At 35.2% G+C, this 23,939-nt stretch overlaps 1 protein-coding gene across 25 annotated transcripts in view; it reads right to left on the bottom strand.

Annotated features, from left to right (window-relative positions):
* Window positions 1-23,939, bottom strand: part of BAZ2B (bromodomain adjacent to zinc finger domain 2B) — a 347,907-nt gene that overhangs the window by 302,521 nt on the left and 21,447 nt on the right. For 2 of the 25 annotated variants that reach the window (XM_078147000.1, XM_021004899.2), the window contains exons 1-2: window positions 15,832-15,921; window positions 13,867-13,979 (exon numbers count right to left, since the gene is read on the bottom strand). The exons of the other annotated variants lie outside the window; for them this stretch is intronic. The gene's annotated coding sequence lies outside the window, so the exon portion shown is untranslated. Of the gene's footprint in view, window positions 1-13,866; window positions 13,980-15,831; window positions 15,922-23,939 lie in introns of those variants that run through there. 25 annotated transcript variants of the gene reach the window in all.

Here is a 23,939-nt window from a genome sequence, read left to right as displayed (position 1 = left end):
GCCTATATCGTTTCCCTTCCCTTCCTCATTTCTGTCTCTCAGAACCCTAACTACACCCAAGGTTCAACTTAAGGACCACTTCCTTCAAGAGACCTTTCCTAAATCCCATAGTTTGTGCCCTCATCTGCTCTGTACATGTACTATATTTACCTAACTGTATCTATCTCCTCTTCAATAGAAGGTAAACTCCTTGAGGCAGGAATTGTCCTACTTCTGTATCCATATGCTCAGCTACTGGCATAGTGCTTAGCATAGAATAGACATTTATTAAATGTTTGTAGATTAGTTGTGGGTATGTGCTGTGTGACAGGCAGCATAGTACATTGGCAACAGCACATTTGTCTGAACATGCAGAACATGGTTCAGAGTTGAAGGTCTTTTTAGCTGTGTGACATTTCCTGGTTATATGACCACAGAAAACTTAACCTCATTTTTTTTTGTTTTGTATTTTTGTTTTTGTTTTTGTTTTCGTCTTTTGGCTAGGCAATGGGGTTAAGTGATTTGCCCAGAGTCACACAGCTAGTAAGTGTTATGTGTCTGAGGCTGGATTTGAACTCAGGTCTTCCTGAATTGAGGGCCAGTGTTCTATCCACAGCTGCCCCTAGCCTAATTTTATTCATCTGTAAAAGTGGGTTAAGAAAACTTGCATTACTTACTTCAAAGAGTTACTGAGAAGGAAGGCCTTCTGTAAAACTTAAAAAGCTCTATAAATATAAGCTATCCTTATCCTGACATTATTATTTATGTATTTTTAAAGCTTCTTCTAATTAGTGAATAATAAATGAAAGGAAATAAAGAAAATAGATATATTATCTGTATGATGCTACCTAATAACAAAACCAAGTCCCTATCAACAGGACAAAAGGTTTAAAACACCTGGTTTCTTACTGGAGGAGGGGATTGGAAGACAATCAGGAAGACACTGAGGAAAGAAGAAAAAGGGGGTTGTTTCATGAAATTCTTTAAGTTGGGTGACTCTTAGGAAGGGGAAGTAATTTTATGACTTTTCCAAACCCAAGTGACTTTGAGACTTAACTTCACAAAATGGTGGATAAAGGCAAAATAAAGTTACTAATGCTATTTCAATATTACACTATCAATGATCATAAAAGCTTCCCATCTCTTTTACCAGTTAGCACTGGTCTAGATCAGACTTGAGTAACCTTTTCTTCTAAACAATGCCTCATTTATATTGCTTACATATTTGGCCCAGGCAAAGAAGGGAAGATAAGAGCCCCTTATCATGTACCCTCTTATTCCTAAAGATAGATAGAAAGTATTTTTGTCCATCTTGTCTGTATTGCTAACTACTCAACTTCTGAAATTAAGTACTTTCATACTGTTACCACAAGAAGCATATATCTAAAGCATATGAATTGAATTGGTGAACTTCATTCTATTACAAGCAATGCAGCTCTATACTAAAAAGAGAATAGTTTAAAAGAATACATATGATTTAAGTAATCCTTTTCTTTCTTAGAGCTAGGTAACCACCACCAAAAATGCATTTTACAGATAAGGAAACTTAGGCTAGAGAAATGAAATGTCTTGTCCAGGCTTACTTAGTTAACAAGAGAAGGAAGAAATAGAATTCCTGGAAGTCTCTATTTAGTCCTCTAGCAGCTACATCAGAATATGAGATCAAGTTTAAAAAAATGGAACTCTTTCTTCTGTGTAGAAGCAATTGATTAATTAATAAGCATTTATAAAACACCTACTACCCTCCAGACATTATACTCGGCTCTGGGGACACAGAGACAAAAAGAAATGAGTCTGCCTTCCAGGAACTTACATCATAACAGAGGAGAAAACATATATGCAAAGCACAAAGCCTTGGGACAAGGGAAGATCTCATGAAGAGGTTGGCATTAAATCTTGAAGGAAAGCAAAGATTCCAAGAGGACCAGGTAAGAAGGGACAGAACTCTAGAAAAAAGAAAGAACCAGTACAAAGGTAAAGACAGGAGATGGAGCAGTATGGAAAAGGCCACGTTGTCTGGAGTGTAGAGTGCATTAAGTGGGATAACATGTAATAAGGAGAAAAAGTAGGTTAGAAGCAGATTGTGAAGAGCTTTAAATGGCAAGCAAAGACATTTACACTTGATCCTGAAGGTTACAAGAAGCCACTGGAGTTTACTGAGTGGCATATGACACGATCAGACCTGGAATCTTTAAATAATATGGACTGAAGAAGGAACCTGAGGCCAGGAGACCAATTCAGAGGCTACTAAAATGCTCAAGTGAGAGAATGTGAGGGTAGTGGTTGCATGAGTAAAGCAAAGAAAGAATAGACACAAAAGATGTTTCGGAGGTAGTAGGAACAACAAGATTTGGCAGTGAATTTTATATATAGTCTGAGAATGAGAATGAGGAGTTGAGGATGATATTGAGGTGATAAACTTGGGTGACTGGAGGGATAATAGTGTCCTCAACAAAAAGGAAATTTTGGAAGAGAGATGGGTTTTAGGAGAAAATGATGAATGAGTCCATGTAATATGAAGTTCAATTTAGGGAGCTGGAATTGTTTGGTCAAGAAAAATTACTCAGTGAGGATAGCATAGCTTTCTTTAAATATGTGAATAGCTGTCGTGGAGAGGAGGGATGAGACTTTTTCTGGTAGGCCCCAGAGGTCAGAACTAGGAGCAATGAGTGGGAGCTTCAAAGAAGAAAACTTTAGGTTTGGTATCAGGAATACTTTCCTAACCATTTGAGCTTTCTAAAAGAGAAATGGCTGCCAGCAATAGTTGGATTCTATCTCTTTGAAAGTCTTCAGGATGAGGCTTGTCATCCCTTTTGGGGTGATAGATAGTAGGGGTTCCTTTCATGTCTGTAACCTAGATGGCCATGAAAGCCCCTTCCAACTCTTGAATTCTGTGATTCTGTGATTCTAAGTTGTGGTACCTATGACACATCCATTTGGAAATGCCCAATACGCAATTAATAATTTGGGGCCAGAGCTCTGGAGAAAAACTAGGATTGGATAAATAGAACTTGAAGTCATAGAAATAATTAAAGTTGTGGGACTTGTTGAGGTCATCAAGTAAAAGAACATAAAGAGGAGATGGCTCAAAATGGAGTTTTTGAGTCTACCCACAGTTAGGAGTCAAGATATTCCTGGTGAAACCCACGCTTTCTTCTAAATTTGCATTTTAATGATCAGAGAGAAGGGGAAAGGATATTCTAGGCCAGAGGCACTAAGCATGAAGCCAGCAGGTGGCTCACAATATTCCCAAGTGTGGCCAGAACCAGATTAAAAATGTCATTGGGAAATATTTAACAAAATAAATAAAAATATGATAATACATAGTTAATGTTAATATGTCATTTTCTTAATTAATTCATGCTGTCAGGGATCCTTAGTATTATCTATTGGACTCACTTCTATTTGATTTTGACACCACTATTCTAGTAAAAGAGAAGAACATAGAAGCAGTAAAGTACATGGTATATTATTGGGACAATGAATCAACCAGTTTGGCTGCAGCACAGGTAAGTGTCGATAAGGCTACAAAATTAGAGTGGGTCAGGATCATGGGGAGCCTAGGTAAGAAATTTGAATTTAATCCTTAGCCAAGCCAAGATTTTGAAAACATTAACCATCATACTAGTGCCTTATAAAATTAATTCTGGAAAAGTTTACTTTTTTTTCAAAGTTTACTTTTAAGAATCATATTTTTCAAAGTACATTACAGCAATTAATAAGTTGTCTTCCAGGGCATTTGTGCATAGCAACATAAGAAATTTGCCACTGGTTTAATTTGAAGACAATCAAATTTGATTCATTAATAAACAAGTAGGAATACTAGCATGCCCAGAGCTGTGTCATGTCTGGAGGAAAGACAAAAGTATCTGATATTCTCCTCAAAGAGCCTACAATCAAGAGGATCTAGGACTTGACAAGGTAGAGGGAGTTTGACAAAAACAGACTTTTTTGTTTTCATTAGCTTGCTGCAATTTAGTTTTTAACTTCTCTCCTGAAACAAAAATTAGATTCAGGATGCTCTCCACCAATATGCATTCTATGACAAAGTACAAAACTATAATATTTCTTGGCCTTGATTAATGTAATCAATATGTATAAAGTCTTTAATTCCAAAGCTTTTTTATTATTAAAAACATCAAACAGCTTCTAATGCAGACTTCAAATCTACGGTTCTTTGGACACCAGTGGTTCACATAGTCTGCATCTAACGCCCATGGAAAAATTATTGGATATCCGAAACTACAGAATCTAAGAACTGAACAATGTCAGGTATCTAGTCCAATCTGTTTCTAACCAAAAATTCCTTCTATGACATTCCTAATCCAGTGCTGTGCTGCAACCAATTCGTAGGATTCTGAAGAGCTGACTGATAAATTTTCAGAGTGAGCATTTATACCTTGGAAATCCATAAAAGCTACAAATCAGGGTAGATTTATTTTGTATTGATTGTCTAGATTTAAGAAAGTGATGGGAATATGTTAATAATTAAAATTCAACTATTTTTTGGAGAGCCAATTGTTAAACATTTACCAGTACACTCTTGCTAATACATGATCACAAGGTCTTTACTTGAAGGCCTCTAGAAAGAAGAAATCTCAAGCCCAGGCAGCAACTTTAGTAAATCCTTATTGGCAATAGATTCTGGCAATTCTCAAGCAAACTGTATTTTAAGAGCACTGACCTTGGAAGTCAGGAAACCTGGGCTTCATTCCCAGCTCTACCACATATCATCTATATGACCCATATTATCTGGCAAACTATTCAACCTCTGTTTCCTCATCTATAAAACAGGAATGCTAATATTTACACCACCCACACTGCAACATTTTTGCACCAAGATAATGTTTGAAGCATTTATTTCTGTAAATTGCTGTATAAATATAAGCTGTTGCTAATAGAGAACAGTAGACAAATTATGTAGAATTGCATGATTTTATTTGCTTTTTGAAACAAACTAAAATTTATGATTCTCAATGATTTATGATTCTTAAAATATTTTAGGAGAAAATACACACATTTTGTTAAACTTACTACATCAAAACATGCTGACTATAATCTTAACACTATTTTCAGTTGACTAAGATTTAATAGATTTAATATCTTAAACTGTGGATTGCACCATACAAGAAGACACAGTTAGTGCTGGATAGTAAACTCCTTGACTCTCTAATGGAGGCTAGGCATATAGATTGGATCCAAATGGAGGAGGGCCTTGAATACCAAGATCAAGGGTTTTAAATATTATTTGGCAAGATTTTTCAATAGAAAAGTGATGTGAGCATCGACAGATTTTGTGTCTGTAGATGGAGAAAAATGATGTGAGCATCTACAGATTTTGTATTTTGAACTAGAAGGAACCTTAAAGGTCACCAATCCAACTCCTTCATTTTAAAGATAAACTAAGATAAAGCAACTTGTTCAAGGTTACCCAGGTAGTAACAAAGCCAAGATTTGAATCTAGTTCCTCTAACTCCAAAGTCACTGTCTCTTCACTTATGCATTAGTAAGATTACTTAGACAATGGTGAGGAGGATAAATTGGAGGAGATTATAGAATTATTTCAGTTTTACACATGTTAAGAAAACACTGGAACATCCATATTGAAGGTACCCACAGCTAGTTGGAATTAAGGGAGTGGAGCAGTGGGAAGAGATGGGGTAGAGGAAAGAATAGAGGTACAGATCTGGGAGTCACTATGCATAAAGGCAAAAATTGAAGTAATAAGAGAACACATCACTAAGGGAATAAGTGTACAGAAAGGATAGAAAAGTATATCTGGGAAAAGAACATTGGAGAATGCCTTTGCTTGAGGGATGAGAGTAGAATGAGGATCCAGAAAAGTAACTAGAGAAGTAGCATGGTACAGTGGAAATAATGATGGCTATTAAGTTACAGGACTTGAATATTGACTCATATTTAAGGTTAGATTAGATGATCTCTGCTGTCTTTTCCAATTCTAAATCTATGATCATATCTAGGCAGAAGGAAAAGCATAAGAGTGAAACACTGTAGAAGCAAAGGGAACAGAGAATTAAGCAGAGGGTTGTCCAGTGTCAAACGTTGCAGAGGAGTGAAGAAACAGGAGAAAAGGAAAGAACCTATCAATTTGGAGATAACGAAGTCATTAGTGAACTCGAAGAAAGCCATTTCAATTGAAGATTGGAAACCAAAGCCAGATTACAAGGAATTGAAAATTGGCTAGTGAGGGGATAGGTAAGATACTGCTTTCTAAGACTTTCAGTAAAAGGTAAGAGAACTAGAGTAATAGTTTGAAGGAACAACAGGGTCAAAGGCAGAATCACTAAGCTTGTGTATTTTAGGATAGGGTTAATGAAGAAAAGAAAAAGAAGGTCACTAAGGCAGCTGCTAAGCTCAGTGAAGTGCCATGATAAGTGACCTTAATAACCCAGCCCAGCAGCAAATTAACCTAGTCAGCGGCAGAAACACCAAGAGTCCTGTAAGGAAGAGAGCATCTCCACCATGTTCGGAAGTAAACTTGGCGGGAGGAATGTTTGTAGCTACTACTTCAAGTTTGATCCCACTCTCCTTAGAAAGCAAGGTATAGAGAAAAGAGCCTGGGTTATGGAAAATGTTTTTATAGTTTGCATCTTATGATACCACGTCAGTAAATATACTTTGTAAAAACTAAGTGATACTAATTGTCTATTGACAATTGACAAGGAAGTATCAGCTGATTAAATGATACTGGGAAGATAGTAACTGTCATTGGCATATGACACTAGGAGAATCAGACTGGAGGCTTAAGCTGATAGCATTAGAATGCCTGGTAGTATAGTCAAGTTCTGGAGACCCAATCCACTAGTCAAGTGAAGCTGGGCTTGAGAGAACAGCCCTGTGGGCTACATTTTAATATATTCCAAATTATTGCCAGGAATTAAAGTCTAGCTCACTGGCCTGTGGTTTGTAGACTCCCTTTCTATTACCTTATTTTGAAAACCAGGATATTTGCCCTTCTCTAGTCTTCTTTTATTCTACATTATCTTTCCAAGATGATCACTGATAGTGGCTGAGTAATCATATCAGCCAGGTCTTTCAGAACTCCAATATATAGCTCATCTGTGCTTAGTGACTAGAATTCATTAAGGGCAGCTAATGCTATTTCATTATCTCTCTACTTATCTTGGGTGTCAACTTCCTATTAGCTATTTTGATTCTATCTCTTCCAGTCCAAAGATGACTGTTTGTGACAAGCAAAACAAATAAAGCAATTTTTCACCATTGACAGTTATTATTGTCCCATCATCAAACAACCAGTATTCACTGAATACCTACTATGTGCTAGGCACTGGGGATAAAAAGATAATACAAGCAATGGCCTTATGACAGGAGGGAAGGATGAATGAAAGAAATTGAGAGGATTGAGGAAGTGGAGAAGATATGAGGGAGTTCACATTGAATGGTGTCACTCAATACTGTTACTCTATTTAGAGTCTCAGTTTTTCAGAACCTTATGCAGTTGCAGTGACATCTCATGAACTCTTCAAACATACAGTCAGATCAAAGACTAGCAACACTTGGATATCCTCTCATTCACAACTACCATAATTCCTGCTGGCACCTGTCCATCATATCTGAAATGTACTCTTTTCTCATCTCTGTCCCTCAGAAACCTTAGTGTTCTTCAGGGTTCAGTTTAAACACCATCTACTTTGACATGAGATCACCACAGCTGCTAAAGCCTCCTCCTTAACTCCCCCCATAAATCTTTATCTTTTTTGCATACACTTATCTATACATGTCACTTAACCCTGCTTGCTTCGGTTTCCTCATCTGTAAAATGAGCTAGAGAAGAAAATGGCAAACCACTCCAGTATCTTTACCAAGGAAACCCTAAATGTGGTCACAAACAGCTGGACACAACTGAAATTACTTAACAACAACAACAATAATAACACTGTATACACGTAAATATTGCCTCCCCAGACGGACCATAAATTCCCTGAGGGCTGGCACTATATTTTCTCTATATGTAGTCTTTGTATTTCTGGGACAAAACAGTACCTAGCACATTGTAAGTATTTAATAGGTATTTGTAGATCACCTAAATGCCTCATACATGATGTGTGAATACCACTGAATTGAACTTCTGTTGATCAACAGTTAAAAATGGGAGCTATGATGCTGCATTAATTTTTTTTTATTTTTAAAGAAGCTCAAGAAACCTTATAAAGTCTTTCAAAATGATCATCTTTCACTATATCAACTGTAATGATAAATTAGTTTTGCAGTTGTTATTCATTTACCAATCATAAGGATAAATTATTTTCTTATAAATTCATAAGAAGTTTGCCTAAGTTTAGATGACCTTGCAGAAGTCAAAATAATCCTGAGATGTATAAAATGACATATTAGAAATATGTTTTACTTTCCTAGTACTTCAATGTGTACTTTTTATGTTAGCACCTGAAAGGCAATTAAAATAATTCACTTAATTCTAAAAATTAAACTTTAAAAATTTAGCCATTCTTTGCATATCTGAATGTGCCTAATTTATTTCCAGGAAATAATTTATACATAAATAAAGAATATCTCACTGACCAGACTGTATATCTGTTTTAAAATGCATAACTTTTAGGAAGAAAATGAAGTGTAAATTATTAATGGTACAGTTTGAGTAGGTATCTAGGACCTCATTTCAAAATGTGATTTGGGATTCTGACTAGATTCACAATTCATATGACAAAGAAATAAAAGATATGAATGTAGGCAGTATACTGTTTTAACAAAAGCCAATTGTTATACTTGTATAGTATTCTATATCCTTTATGTTATGTACCAATTAAATGAAGATGTATGCTAAATTTCAATGCTGCAAGAATGTGAATTTATCTTTATATAAGACTATTCATTTCCTTAGGATGAAACATGTAAAATGTTGGTATATTTGGTATTCTGTAAGTGTCACTGAAATTTTACACCCTTGAAATTTATACTTCCTCTTATCCTTCACAATTTTCAAAAGACACACTAGTTGTTCTGTCAGATGGATCAATTTTCATCTTTTTCGTTATTTCCCTTATTTAATCAAGTCAAAACTTATTTTCATAGAGTCTTCCAAAACCAACTCAGCAAATCCTGTAATGCACATTAACTAATGCATACACAAATGTTCCAGCTAAACTCCATTGACTCTAGCAGGACCATTTGGGAGTCTAGCCCAACCATGACTACAGCTAAATTTGAGCAGGTTAAAATGCTGCCAAATCACATGTGCCATATTTAGACAAGCAGGTATTCTACTTGGTCTGTTTCATTATTATGTTTTATCACAATGCTTTATAATTACAAACATGAGGAATTGAATATTTTAATTAAAAAATAGAAAATGATGTAAATTACTATCCAGCAAAAAAAAAACCTAGCCTAAATGTGGTGAACCGAATTTTGATTTACTTTAAGAATCTGGAAAAAGAAGAATATCCTTTCAATTAATTAATAAATCTTATTATACCTGAATGAAGGGTTTGGAGATTAAAGTGTTTAAATGTTATCTTCTGTTCAAATAAACTAAGAGGTATAAATTGTATGTAAAAAAATCACCTGATTATATAATATGGATTCATTCTCAGAAAAACACACTTCAAAACATTTGCTTTTCGTGACTTAAAACATTATGCTATTTTATGAATATGATTTGAAATAGTTTTAAAGACAGTAATGTATTGATGAAATAGTATAATCCATATATTTCATGTACATAAAGGGGTTAACTACTCATCTTTGAGTTATTTCATAGAGTTAGGGACTAGCCCTGTGATTTCATTGGTGTGGGGAACTCTTAGGACAGCAAACACTCTACCAATGCAGACTGGCATCTTCTCTACAACCTCTAGGCCTACAGAGTTGCCAGGTGAGAAATGAAGGGACTTGGTCAAACTCACAGGCAGTATGTGTTAGGGGCAGGTCTTGAATCCAGGTCTTCTTGCCTTTGGGGCCAATTCTCTATCTACTCCACCAGAGGAGTCAACCTCAAACCCTGCCTTCTGCGCAGAATTGTAGGGATCCGTTTCTATTTGAGTTTGACAGCATTGTACTATACCATACTGCTTCTCTTAATATTAAATTAACATATTTAAGTGGAGATTGGAATTTGTCTCATTCATTCCTAAAAATGAAATAACCAAACTGGTCTTTTACCAAGGTAACAACTCACTAAAAAATATAACCTAACTAGGTATGACAATAATATATGTGAAAAAAGAGGTTACTTACTTGGGTGAATGTCATCTAAAACATTACCTTGGTAAATAAGGAATCAAGCAGCAAGTAAGTAAATATGTCACTGCTGGCACAACCTACCCACTTCATTTGTCTAAAGAGAATACTCAGGAAGCAAATGATCCTATTCTTTCTTTATACTGCATGTGACATTGACTAACTAACCCTTTTCCTACCATCTTGGCTTTTTCCCCTGCAACTGCTACCAGATACTGTCTATTAACTAGACACTCTCATTCAAGTTAAGATGATTCTTTTTTTTTTTAAGGCAATTGGGTTAAGTGACTTGTCCAGGGTCACACACCTAGTAAATGTCAAGTGTGTGGCCTGAGGCCGGATTTGAACTCAGGTCCTCCTGACTTCAGGGCCTGTGCTCTATCCACTGTGCCATCTAGCTGCCCCAAGATTATTCTTAATAAAAAAAAAGATTATTCTTAATACCCAAATTCCACTATTTCTTTCTAGTAATTGAACAACTTCCAAAAAACCTAGACAAGCATCCCTACCCCCTGTCCCTCACACACAGTCCTTGTGCTTCTCGTTACGCTGTACCTACTGACCACAGGGGAACTATCAAGAGGAATTGAAGGGTATAATTCAGAAGTATTATATTACAAAATAGTTTTAAAAGAACCTTGGATCCTTTAAAATTTATTATAAAATATTCCAAAATGCTCATCTATAAAATGAAGGGGTTTTACTGGATGGTCTATGAGATCTCTTCCAACTCTAGGTCTCTGATCCTATGCTCTACTTAAGTCTTAAGCTTTCACACCACACTTTTTAAATTTTATTTTTTTAATATTGCCATTCACTTTATTTTGTATGTGATGCATTTTGTGATAACATTGGTGATTTCTTAAGCACATCTATTGTCCTAACTACTCTGAACATTGGAAAGGCTATGACTTTAAACACTATTGCATTATTTTCTTTCAAATTTCAAACACTTTCAAATTTCCTTCTGTGACCCAAACAGTATCTTTTTTTTCCAAATTGGACCAAATAAGTGAATATGCCTGGGGAAAAGACACATAAATACAATCTGTTTTATAACCTCTAAATATAATCTTCTGCACAACTATTAAATTTGTAGATGATAGCTGTACTAAAAGCATTAGCTAGTCTTCAAATAAATCTTTTTGCTAAATTTATATTCAAGAGCTGTTGGGTTTTTATTACTAAGCAAGAATATCAATTGTTCAATCTTCTGCATTATTTAAGCACTACTAATATGACTTCATCTGTAATTTTGCACATTAAAATCTGTTTAAATGGAAACCAGTATTTAATGATGAATTGCAAATCTAATGGAAAAATAAGATGTTTTGCTTGTAGAATATATTTCAACTTAAATGATATAAATCTACTTTATGACTAGATTATGCAAATCAACTTCCCTTTCATTAACTTTCCAAGCTTCCAAGATTTTTCCCAGGTAACATTTTACTCAAACAATGTCTTGAGCATGAAATGTCCACTAGTACTCATTTTTTTTTAAGATAAGGAAACTTGGGTAGGGACAGGGCATATCCTTGTTTTATCCTAAAATGTCCATTGCAAATACAAAAAAAGCGTAGATACACAAATTTGTCAAAACATGTGGATACATGTTATTCTATTATGTCCCCTATTTAGAAGCTAACTTTTTATTTAAATGGGAATATTTTTCATTTTCTTAACTAATTAGAGCTTTGCATGGAAAACAATTAACTAAAAAAAAAATCATTAAAATAAGTAAGTATATATAGTACATATAGATAGTACATATAGTAAAAACCCCAAACTTCCAACCATATTCCAAACTTTAACATTCTTAAAGGTAATTCAGGTTAAAAGGCAGAAGCTCAGAGATGAATTTGTAAAAGTAACATTCCAAGTTAAAGGAAATTTCTTTAGGCAAACATTTTTTCCATATTAATTCACATCTGTAAAACATTATCATGTCTCTGCATTTCTTCATCTGGACAAAGTAAAGTATTCCACTAAAACTTTCAAGTTTTTCAGTTTCTTCAATGTATATGAAACCAAAGTGTATCATTCAAAGTAATTACTATTAGACAAATACCACTTTTCACAGTGAAAATGGTAAGTGAATACTACTTAACATAAGAGGAAGCATGCATGACTTCTTCACAAAGGTATAGAGAAACAAATTTTCATTGAAACTACTTAATGGGAATATACCACTATGAAGATTATATACTTAGTTTCATATTTTGGATAACCAAGTCCAAAACAGAAGGAATTTCTCCAAATAAAGTTGATATAATATAAATAAACAAATTTATAAAGAAAGACACAGGTTTATATAGTTGAACTCATACCATTCAAATTCATACAATTCTACCCAGGTTACAAATGTCTTATTACCCTCTGAAAGATATAGGCAATCCTGAACTTCTAATCAAGTTATGTTCTACCTGTTCCAAACCATTTTAGTATATAATTTTCATGAGTCCTGAAAATTAAACATCAAACAAAACTTTGAGGAAAATGCAAATTTTAATTAAGAGGAAATTGATTTTGCCATATGAAATAGTGAGGCTATGCAAGGAATAAAAGAATAATGTAAAAACAGAATGGTATCTACTGAAAGAAATTAAGTACTGTTAAATCACAAGTTAGAATAGCGAAAACAGTTCCCAATTTTATACATAGATTGTGTTGTAAAAATTTGTAAATCAGTTGTTTAAACCTAGGAATTTCTATCATATTCCTATCATAATATAGTCAGATAAGGTGGAACAAGGAACCTGAGGCAGGGACAGGGAATATCTTTATTTTATTCTAAAATGCAAACTCCAACACTACATTCTTAATGAAGTTTTCCCTAATGCCCCCAAATTCATATTATCACTTCCACCTGGCAACCCTATGCCACTTTGTCTCTGTCTCTTTTATGGAATGTCACATTCTACTAAGCAGTAAGTTTCCTTGAGGTTACAGATTAAGTTTATTTATTTCTATAATCCCTGCAGCACCCAGAATTTTACCAAACACATCACAGGTCCTGAATAGCAAACAAAAAACTGACTTCTTTCAAGTATACTGAAATATACCTCCCAGGGAGGCAATCAAATCACAGGTCTCTGGCAATGCCAAGTAAGGACTGCAAAGAAAAGGGATGGGAAATTCTGGGTAAAGGCATATTGTTAACTTTCTGTATTTGTGTAAGAAAAGGTATCTCTCTAAATTTCAGGTCAATCTTTAGGTACTCTGAATTAGAGAAAAAAGGTCATTTGCTCAACAGGTATTGGAATCCTCTGGTGTCAAGAGTTTGGAGCTCCCTTTTTTACCCATTCATATGGAAAGGTTGTTTGTAAAGAACTGCCTATATAAAATGCTTTTCATTTACCATGAAGGTTAGGTATCACATCTAACATTAAATAATATTAATAATATTATGTAACATATAAATTATAATTATAACAAAATAACATTAAATTATCAAAGAGAAATTAATTCAAAATTATTTGTTACTGAAATTGACAACATATATCCCAATGACCAACTCTCTAAATCCTAATTACAAGGGGAAAATATTTTCTATTGTTATCATTGGTATTTAAATACTTACTTTATGAAAAATTTAAATGCAACAGTAAAAAAAACCAATGTTACTATATATTAAATGTTAATTACCTTGGATGTTATCATTCCAAAAGGTGACTTCAGCCTTGAACTCAATTTGCAAATGAACTAATGTCAACTGCATGGCAAACAGCTAAGTTCTTTCTGATGTCACAATCCCACCCCTAAAAAGATATTGTTTATGACATTTTTGAAATAATATTTTTTAAACCTGTAAAGGTTTTATCCAACACTTTACATGGACTTTAAAATAGATTAATTTTATATTATCTATGTAAACAAAATATAAACAATTACAACATACAAACAATATAAATAAAAATACTAAATCTTTTAGACAATATCTTGTAAAAATTTCAAAATAGAAAAATACAATCGATGAATAAGTGAGCCTCTATGGTCAGTTTTCTCTCAAGAACTGTCCTTGTAAACATGAATATCCTCCAAAAAGCCATTTCTCTTTTCAAGTTTATAATCTTGAGGTCAAAGAAATCAGGTTAATATGGGGAAAGTTACTGAAATTACAGAATAAAAAGCAATCCCCCCCATACCTAATGATGAAATCACTATAATTGACTAAGCATTTAAAGGACACCCTAATGATTTCAATTTATACTAAGTTGCCAGCTTTGAGAGAAGGGACTCAGGAGTACTTGAATTTCTCAAACAAGTTTCTTTTAATATAATTATCAAATATGATAAATACTGAATGATGCTTATAACTATGAGTCCACTGGCAATTCTAAATACACATAAGTGGAAAAAAGACTAGTTTTGTTTTAGGCCATACAACCTTGAAAGGAAATTCAGTTGTAATCTAGGAATCTGAACATGAGTTCAAAAATAGAATGAAAGAGTTAATGCCTTATATTCAAATAGCTTAAGAAAATCCAAACCTAGGAGAACCAGGCTAAACATACCGTACCAAAATGAAATTGCAAGCAGCTGTTTTTAATTACTGTGTTACTACTCTTCAAAGACCAGTTCAGTAAAAATAGGGCAAGCTCCTAAGAGACATCACCAGTTTGTGACTTTTGTTCTTGTCCTTTAAAGGCAACAAGTTCAAATCAAGGGCCTCAAGCAAAAATTCAAAAAGGCATCCTTATTTTCTTTGTTAATTAAAAGTGCAAACAAACAAAACACCTCTTGGAAGCCTCTGAGGTCCCTCTACTCAGCTTTCACTGAAAAGTATCTCAGCCTGTGCAGGGTTACCTTTATAACAGACGCTTCTACTTTGCAAGGGTTAAATGGAACAAAGGTCAGGATCAATCAGCTTCAACTAGCTTGCCTAAATTAGGTGTACTTTTGCTTTTTTATATTCTTTCGGAGAAAATATTTGCTTCCTTTTGAAATTTTTATTTTTATTATTCATTGTTATCAAGAATATGTGGAACTATGTCCTACTAAACTTTTAATAGTAAATTTCTCCCAAATTTTAAGAAATATTTTCCAGGGCTGCCTATAACCTAAGACCTGCTACTGCAGTAGAACATTAAGGAACTAAACTGAATCCATAAGAAAAGGAATTTTGGTGGGTTAACCTTTGAAAATTTGCCAGTAATGGAATTCAAATTCTTCAAATGGCAGTTGCAAACTTACAATCAATTATAATAAATAAAAAGAAGGAAGTGTTCATACTAAAATCTTAACTATATCAACAATGTTGGGGGGGTTTTAAGATGACAAACTGATTGTTGCTACTAAAACAAAAGGCTTTTTTTTCTAGGGAACTTTGGTGTTTTGTTTATTGTAGGCTTTTTTTTTTTGCTTTTAATTCAATTAACTACTTTCCACCTCACCTCCCAGGGAAACATGCTGTTCTTGAATTCATTAGGAATGAAAGTTACACAAATGGGCACTTCATGTTACAGCTTTAAAGGAAGGCTATCTGTCTAGTCATAGAAAGAAATGAAAACCTCCCTGAAGTTTTCCAATGCCTATGTAGCCAGATCAACACCTCTGAAGAAAATCAGTTTGGTTCTCAACTTTTCTTTCTTGGGGTGGTGAATGCCTTACCTTACTTGCTCATTTCCATTAAAACAGGAGTTGAAATGGGAAACAGCAGCTACAGGTGGAGAGTTAGAATGCTCATTAATTTCAGTTGCTGGCTGCTGGCTGCTGGCTGCCAGTTTCCTATTCCACTCCTGTTTCTATGGCAACAAAGGTAGGATCTGGGAAAATAGAAGCAAGTGCTTTAAGATAACAGCTGAAAGCTGAGAGTCAAGTGCTGAATAGCATATATAGTAATTTAATTTCTTAAGAAAAAATCATCTAAACTATAAAAATTGCAGTCTAAGCTATCTTAAAAGTAACCCATAGGCAGGACTCTGATCTTTCTTACCTTTTTCCCTTCACCATTTCCACTGCCAAGTATACTTCGCTTACAACCTTGTCATGAATTGGAATTTAGTTTTCCTATGAATGACCAAAGTTACCAGGAGTAAGTGACTAAGAAAGGAATTTAAGAAGAGCTAATTCAGGCTCTGGCCAACTGTGTAATGCTTGGAGTTCCAATGAATGAGATTTTCTCACTTTTCATTTTGGGTCAGATAATTTAGCCTTAGTGGGTTCTCAGACATTCCTCCAGACAGTACACTGTATTATGACCCTTTAAATCTGACACAGTAGCTGCCTTAAGAATTCAGACATTTTTTTAAATACCGACAAAGGGGACTTTCTGTCTACCACACACCTAGAAAAAATTCTTTCTCAAAAAATAATGTCCATAATAGATGTATCTTGTATGTAATATATGTAATCTTGAGTGACAATCTGAAGTCTGAATAATATCATGCCCATGCTGGACTATCTCAACTTTCATTAGTCTTTATCGAGTTCCTTAGTATTCACAAGATTTGTCCGCTACCAACCCAAAAACAAACTTCTAAAAATAGTTCCACTACTTCAGGGAGCCTTAGAATAGATTACTTTAATTAGAATGGTATAAAGTAAAAAATAAGAGTTTAGTAGTTAAAAGACTTCAGTTCTAGTAAGTAGGAGAGCCAGACCTAAGTATACATCTCTGTGCCTCACTTTCTTTATCTGTAAAATATGCTGTCTGGTCTAAATGATCACTAAGATTCTTTCTAACTCCAAATCCCACAATCTTATGACTATCCCTCCCCTGCTCAAAAACCTTCAATGGCTCCCCACTCTCATGAGAATATAACAGAAGTACAAATAAGTTAGCTGTCAAGGCCTTCCACAGCATGAGCCTGACCTCTTTCCAACCTCATCTTTTACTATACCCCTAGATGAACTCATGATCTTTTGTACATAAACATGTATCTCTGCATTTTTGCTTATGCTATTCTGCCCACCTGAAATGTCCTCACCTCCTCCGAGATTGATTGAAAAGACAAGATTAAAGTGAATACAAAAATAATGCCAAAGTGAAGATAACATAATTGGTGCCAGCTGGATTCAATTTTTTTTTTCAACAGAGCAGAAGATAAAAAAAATTAGGAGGAGGGCCTTGAGAAGAAATCAGATCTGAAATGGCTACCACAGGAAATCATCCTGGAAGTGCATAAAAGATGAATAAAAGGATTTCTGGAAAGCAAAACAATTCTTATTAATTTGAATTATAACTGTAATTCATTCCTCTCTGTACCTGGCAATAATAATTTCTAATATTAATAAAGCACCTTAAAATTTGCAAAGTGCTTTATATCTCTTATCTTATTTGATCCTCACAAGAACCCAGTGAAGTAGGTGCTGATATTATCTCTATTTTATTGATAAGGAACAGAGGTTCAGTGACTTGCCCAAGGTTACAAAGCTAGTAAGTGTTTGAGGCAGCATTTAAATTCAGGTTTACCTGACTACAAATCCAGAGCTCTATATACTAGGCTATAACAATAATGGCTAAAATTTATAAAGTGTTTTTTATATGTGTGTATATATATATAAAATCTCAATTGATCCTCACAAAAACCCTGCAAAGCAAGTGCTATTATTATTATTCCCATTTTACTCTTGTTATTTCCATCTCTGCAATGACTTCCTCTCCACTTATCCAAATTCTGCTACTTCCAGTAGCATGGATCTCACTCCTTTCATGAAGTTTTCCCTGACCATTCCAACCCACTATGATCTTAACCTCTCTTAAGATTAACAGGGCCTCCCCTTATAGCATTAGTGTATCAGTCATTTAACTATCTCATTGCTGAATCCCTTAGTATTATTTGTAATATCATTCAATGTTTTACATAGTTATACTTTGTCTCCCCAGTAGATTGTAAGCTCCTTGAGTGCAGGAGGCATGTATTACATACATCTTCATATGAATGCATTAAAAAGCATTCATTAAGTACTAACTATATATACAAAGCACTATTCTAAAGACTGCAGATATAAAGGGAAAGGCAAGACAGCCCTTAGTCTCAAGGAATTCATATTCTAATAGTATTCAGCACTGTATTTGCACACAGTAGGCACTGAAATAGTTGTTAAATTACTGTTAAGTCAATAAAATAAAATTATTCAATAGTATAGAAGCATGAAAGTAGTGCTAACCCTTTAAAGTACCCTAAATAAGTTGTGTGTGTGTGTGTGTGTGTGTGCGTGCGTGCGTGCGTGCGCGTGTGCTTGAGTTCACACTTGTGCCTGGAACATATGTAAGGATGGAGTTTTAAGCAAAGCAAGTCAAGTCTACAACCTAAGTGTTGAGGATACAAAGGAAAGATAAAAAATAATCTCAAGAGGGCTCATTTTATTTTAGCTAAGAAACTTTAACTGGGAAAGAACACATCTCAAACAATCAAAAGACAGAATAAATGAGAAAAGTCTTTGAAAGTTGTTCGAAGCAAAATCACACTGGTCTATTCCAATTGGCTGTGGAATTTTGCTCTACTCTCAGAGACCTAGATAAAAGAATCTCTTTAGCTAGGATTAGAAGCTTTTCCAGACATTTGGAGCTTGTAGTTTTTCTAGTACATCTCAGAGAAGGAGCTGCCTAGAGGCAAAAGAAAGTCCTCAACATCCACCAGGTTACCTTCTTTCTCATTCTTTCTTTGACTGGAGGAGGACCTTTCTGTCTCAAAGGGTCTAGAGAAATACTGGATTTCCCATCCTCCTACTGGTGTACTAAATGGCATCCTCAGATCAACTGGTGGCTGTGTCTGCTTCCTCTGAAGTCAAGAGCAGATCTGACTCACAATTCTACAAGAAGCCAAGAATGACATCATGCCTAAAGGGAGCTCCCTGAGCATCCCCTTTGCCACATGTGCTCCCCACTATCCTCTTGGCATTTTATGTACTCATCAGAGTGCCATGAATTGGGATGCTGGGGGCAGGGGGAACAGCAATGTTTAATACCAACTGTCCCTTATTGGCCTACCTTGATATATACTCCTTTCTTTTTTATTTTTATTTTTTTAAAATATAAATTTATTTATTTTTAGTTTTCAACATTCACTTCCACAAGTTTTTGAGTTCCAAATTTCTCACCCCTCCCCCCACCCCAAGATGGCATGCATTCTGAATACCCCTTCCCCTAGTCTACCTTCTCTTCTATCTCTCCCCCTCCCTTCTTTTATCCCCTTCCCCTTCTATTTTCCTGTAGAGCAGGATAGACTTCTGTACCCCATTTCCTGTATTTCTTATTTCCCAGTTGCATGTGAAAACATTTTTTTAAAACATGTGTTTTTAAAACTTTGAGTTACAAATTTTCTCCCGTCCTCCCTCCCCACCCACCCTCATTGAAAAGGCAAGCAACTCAATATAGGTTGTACATGTGCAGTTATGCAAAACACTTCATAGTAGACATGTTGTGAAAAACTAACTCTATTTCCCTTAATCCCATCCTGCCCTCCCATTTATTCTATTCTTTCTTTTGACCCTGTCCTTCCTCAGAAGTATTTGCTTCTGATTACCCTCTTTCCTAATCTGCCCTCCTCTCTATCATCCCCCTGCTCTCTTGTCCCCTTCTCCCCCTATTTTCCTGTAGGGTAAGACAGATTTCCATACCCAATTGAATGTGTATGTTATTCTCTCCTTAAGCCAAATCCTATGAGAATAAGATTCTCTCATTCCCTCTCACCTTCCCCTGTTTCCCCTCCACTTTGAGAGACTTTTCTGTTTTTTTTGTGAGATAATTTACCCCATTCTACCTCTCTCTTTCTTTCTGAGTATCATCCTCTCTCATCCCTTAATTTTATTCTCCAGATATGACCCCTTGATCTTCAACTCACCCTGTGCCCTCCATCTATCTATCTATCTATCTATCTATCTATCTATCTATCTATCTATCTATCTATCTATCTATACAATATTTTTCCTTCAACTACCCTAATACTGACAAAGTTCTCATGAGTTACAAATATCATCTTTCCATGCAGGAATGTAAACAGTTCAATCTTAATAAGTCTCTTATGATTTCTCTTTCCTGTTTACCTCTTCATGTTCCACTTGAGTCCTGTATTTGAAAGTCAAATTTTCTATTTAGCTCTGGTCTTTTCATCAGAAATGCTTGAAAGTCCTCTATTTCACTGAATGACCATTTTTTCCCCTGAAGGATTATACTCAGTTTTGCTGGGTAGGTGATTCTTGGTTGTAATCCTATCTCCTTTGCCCTCCAGAATATTATATTCCATGCCCTGCGGTCCTTTAATGTAGAAGCTGCTAAATCTTGTGTTATCCTGATTGTGTTTCCACAGTACTTGAATTGTTTCCTTCTGGAAGCTTGTACTATTTTCTCCTTGACCTGGGAACTCTGGAATTTGGCTACAATATTCCTAGGAGTTTGCCTTTGGGGATCTCTTTCAGGAGGAGATCTGTGGATTCTTTCAATTTCTATTTTGCCCTCTGGTTCTAATATATCAGGGCAGTTTGCCTTGATAATTCCTTGCAAGATGATGTCTAGGCTCTTTTTTTGATCATGGCTTTCAGATAGTCCAATAATTTTTAAATTCTCTCCCTGGATCTATTTTCCAGGTCAGTTGTTTTTCCAATGAGATATTTCACATTGTTTTCTAATTTTTCATTCTTTTGGGTTTTACAGTGTCTTGATTTCTCATAAAGTCACTAGCTTCCAATTGCTCTATCCTAATTTTTAAGGAAGTATTTTCTTCAGTAATCTTTTGGACTTCCTTTTCCATTTGGCCAATTTTTCTTTTTAGGGCATTTTTTTCCTCATTGGCTTTTTGGACCTCTTTTGCCATTTGGGTTAGGCTATTTTTTAAGGTGTTATTTTCTTCAGTATTTTTTTGGGTCTCCTTTAGCAAGCTGTTGACTTGTTTTTCATGATTTTCTTGCATCACTCTCATTTCTCTTCCCAGTTTTTCCTCTACTTCCCTTACTTGCTTCTCAAAATCCCTTTTGAGCTCTTCCAAGGCCTGGGACTGATTTATATTTTTCCTGGAGGCTTTGGATGTATATATACTCCTTTCTTAAAGCTACTTAAGGTTAGATGACTAAATGATTCTCAACTGATAATATTAAGAGGAAGAATACTGTTGGAGGCTTAAGTCAATGGCATTAGAGAATCGTCCCTGACCCATCAGGTCTGCTCCAAGAAACTTGAGTGGGACATGTTGCCAGAGTCTAGCTCAGGGAATCAAAATCATCAATGGAAATCTGAGCTGGTATAAGGATCCTCAGGATTTACACAATTTAGATGCACATACATACACACAGTTTACACAGGTTAAATACATATACACAATGTGTATGTATAGATATATAACAAAAATATTGTGATGGCTTATTTTAATGTCTCTCTTCTTTTGAATATTTTTAGCTCTTAACTACATAAGACTGCCTTCCCAAATAAAAGCTTAATAAATAGGGATACTACAGCTCTATAAGCAACAGAGCAGTAAAACTAAATGGCATAGAATGGCACTGAAACAATTCTAGTTGAAAACAACTTTCTCAAACTGGTCCATGGGTTAATTGCTACTAGTATGTCCACGACTGTATTCATTATTGTCCACAGTGCTAATATTGTCCACCTCTGCTCTCTTGCCTAATTCTCTATAGTTTCAGGATCCCATACCTTTTAACTATTAACCCACATGACTTAGATGTGGAATGAGGCAGAGAATGGGATCAATGAAAAAAAGAAAATTTAAGTGGTCAGATCCTAGGCAATTCAGAGTTCTTTTAGAGGCATTAGAGTATAGTAGAAAAAGTCTTAGACCAGAAGTCAGGAAACTGTAGCATTATTAACTATCTGTGAGATCTTGGGCAGGTCACTTAATTTACCCCAAGCTTTAGTTTCCTCCTCTGTGAAAATGATGTGAATAGATAATCTTTAAGGCTTATTCTAGCTCTATTATTATGTGACTTCTATGGTTAAGATAGAAAGGAAGTGTGGCATTATGGACTCAGAACTATTAAGACCCAGAAAGATGATGGGTTCAAGGTCTGCCCCTGACTCATACTGGCTGTAAGACCTTGGGTGAGTCATTTAACTTCTAAGTTCCCCACACAGCTCCTTCAGACTCTAAATTACAGAGCTGATCTGAATTGGTAGAGGATACTTCCTCATTAAGAGTTCCCTACACCAATGAAATTCCAAGTTCAGTTTGACAAAAGAATGACTACTATTATTAAAACAATAAAAATGCCTGGAACATTCTGCAGCCTAAAAGGGTTTGTTGTTGTTGTTGTTGTTGTTGAAAAGAGGAAGACAGTAAAGGCAATAGCTTTACTGAAGTAAAGAACATTTACAAGATTTCTCCACATTGTCCAGGAAGTCACATAGCTGCATATTCTGTGCTCAACTTTAGTCAATCATAAAGAAAAGAACACAAATACTAATGTATGTTTTGGGATCAGCAAAATTCAATCTAATGTCCTACAAAACCTAAAATAGTACAGCAATTTATTATAACCACAATCTTAGAATGTAAGCTATGCTCCTTGAGAGTAGAAATTGCTTTTCATTCCTTAGGTTTGTATTCCCAACACTAAGAGTGCCATGCCTGGCACATAGTAGGCACTTAGTAAATGCTTATTAACTGACACTTATACAGGAAAGGTTAAACAATTTGCATCATATTCTTTGTGTTAAGGAAATTAACATGCTATATTAATACATAAATATATTTTCATGAAGGAAGGTTAAAAACGCATCAATGCTTAGCAGGTTAACTTCTGTTATCTAAGACAGTGGTGTCAAAGTCAAATAGAAACTACTGTTGCAAATTGACTGAGAAAACCACAAGTTAATATTATTTGTTGCATTTTTATTTATTTTTGTTAAACATTTCCCAATTACATTTTAATCTGCTTCAGGATCTAAGCACCCCTGATCTAAGTTAACTATTCTGCATTCTATATGACCATGGTCTTACTCTGAGACACACGATAAGTACTACAGAAGTACTTGGACTTGAACTGATCCTTGATGAAGGGGTAGGATTCAAAAGGCTAAGAGAAAGAATAAATAGCTTTTCATGTGGACATGACAGCATGAACAAAGCTATCTAGGGGCAGATAAGAGGAGTACAGGAGGGGTGCAGTTGGGAAAACATAGGCTGAAAACACTGATGAGAACTAGTAAGAGGCAAGTTTAATAGGTTAGGTGAGGTCATAAGATGGTAGCTACTGAACATCAGTGTGAGATGTTTGGGCTTGGTCTCATAATACAACAATACCAAGTAATACAATGCCGATTTAACTTCTGTTCTTTAATCCAACACATTTATTATATGACTTCCTCAGGCAAGAGTCAGCCACTTGTGACACAGGCCATTTGTGAGATGTATGAGGCATTGTTGTTGTCATCTTCCACCAAAGACTCTTATTAAGACAGCAGGCTACTAACTACATCCCCTTTCCAGAGTCCATAATAGGCTAAATTGAAAGTAGGAGGAGTTTGCCTTTAGAGTTCTCTAATCTGCCTGTTGGCTTCCTTCTCCCACATACTATGCATGACACCCCTCTCACTTGACTCTTAGGAGTGCCTTTGTATTGTCCTAAAGCTGTTGATGTAGAAATGTCTCCCATGCTCCAAAATGACCTCCTTCTCCCTTCCCCCGCAATCAAAATTTCCATTGTTTCAGAGTAGGTGTTACTGAAAGAAAATAAGGTTACTAAACTACATCAAATGAAGATGCCAATGACAGCTTTTTCAGGGTCATCTAAAATAGATGCCTTTCAATCCAAATGAATCT

Source organism: Phascolarctos cinereus, unplaced genomic scaffold, assembly GCF_003287225.1.
Source record: "Phascolarctos cinereus isolate Bilbo 61053 unplaced genomic scaffold, phaCin_HiC Scaffold_726;HRSCAF=1367, whole genome shotgun sequence".
NCBI lineage: Eukaryota > Metazoa > Chordata > Mammalia > Diprotodontia > Phascolarctidae > Phascolarctos > Phascolarctos cinereus.
This window is presented reverse-complemented; position numbering and strand designations above follow the sequence as displayed.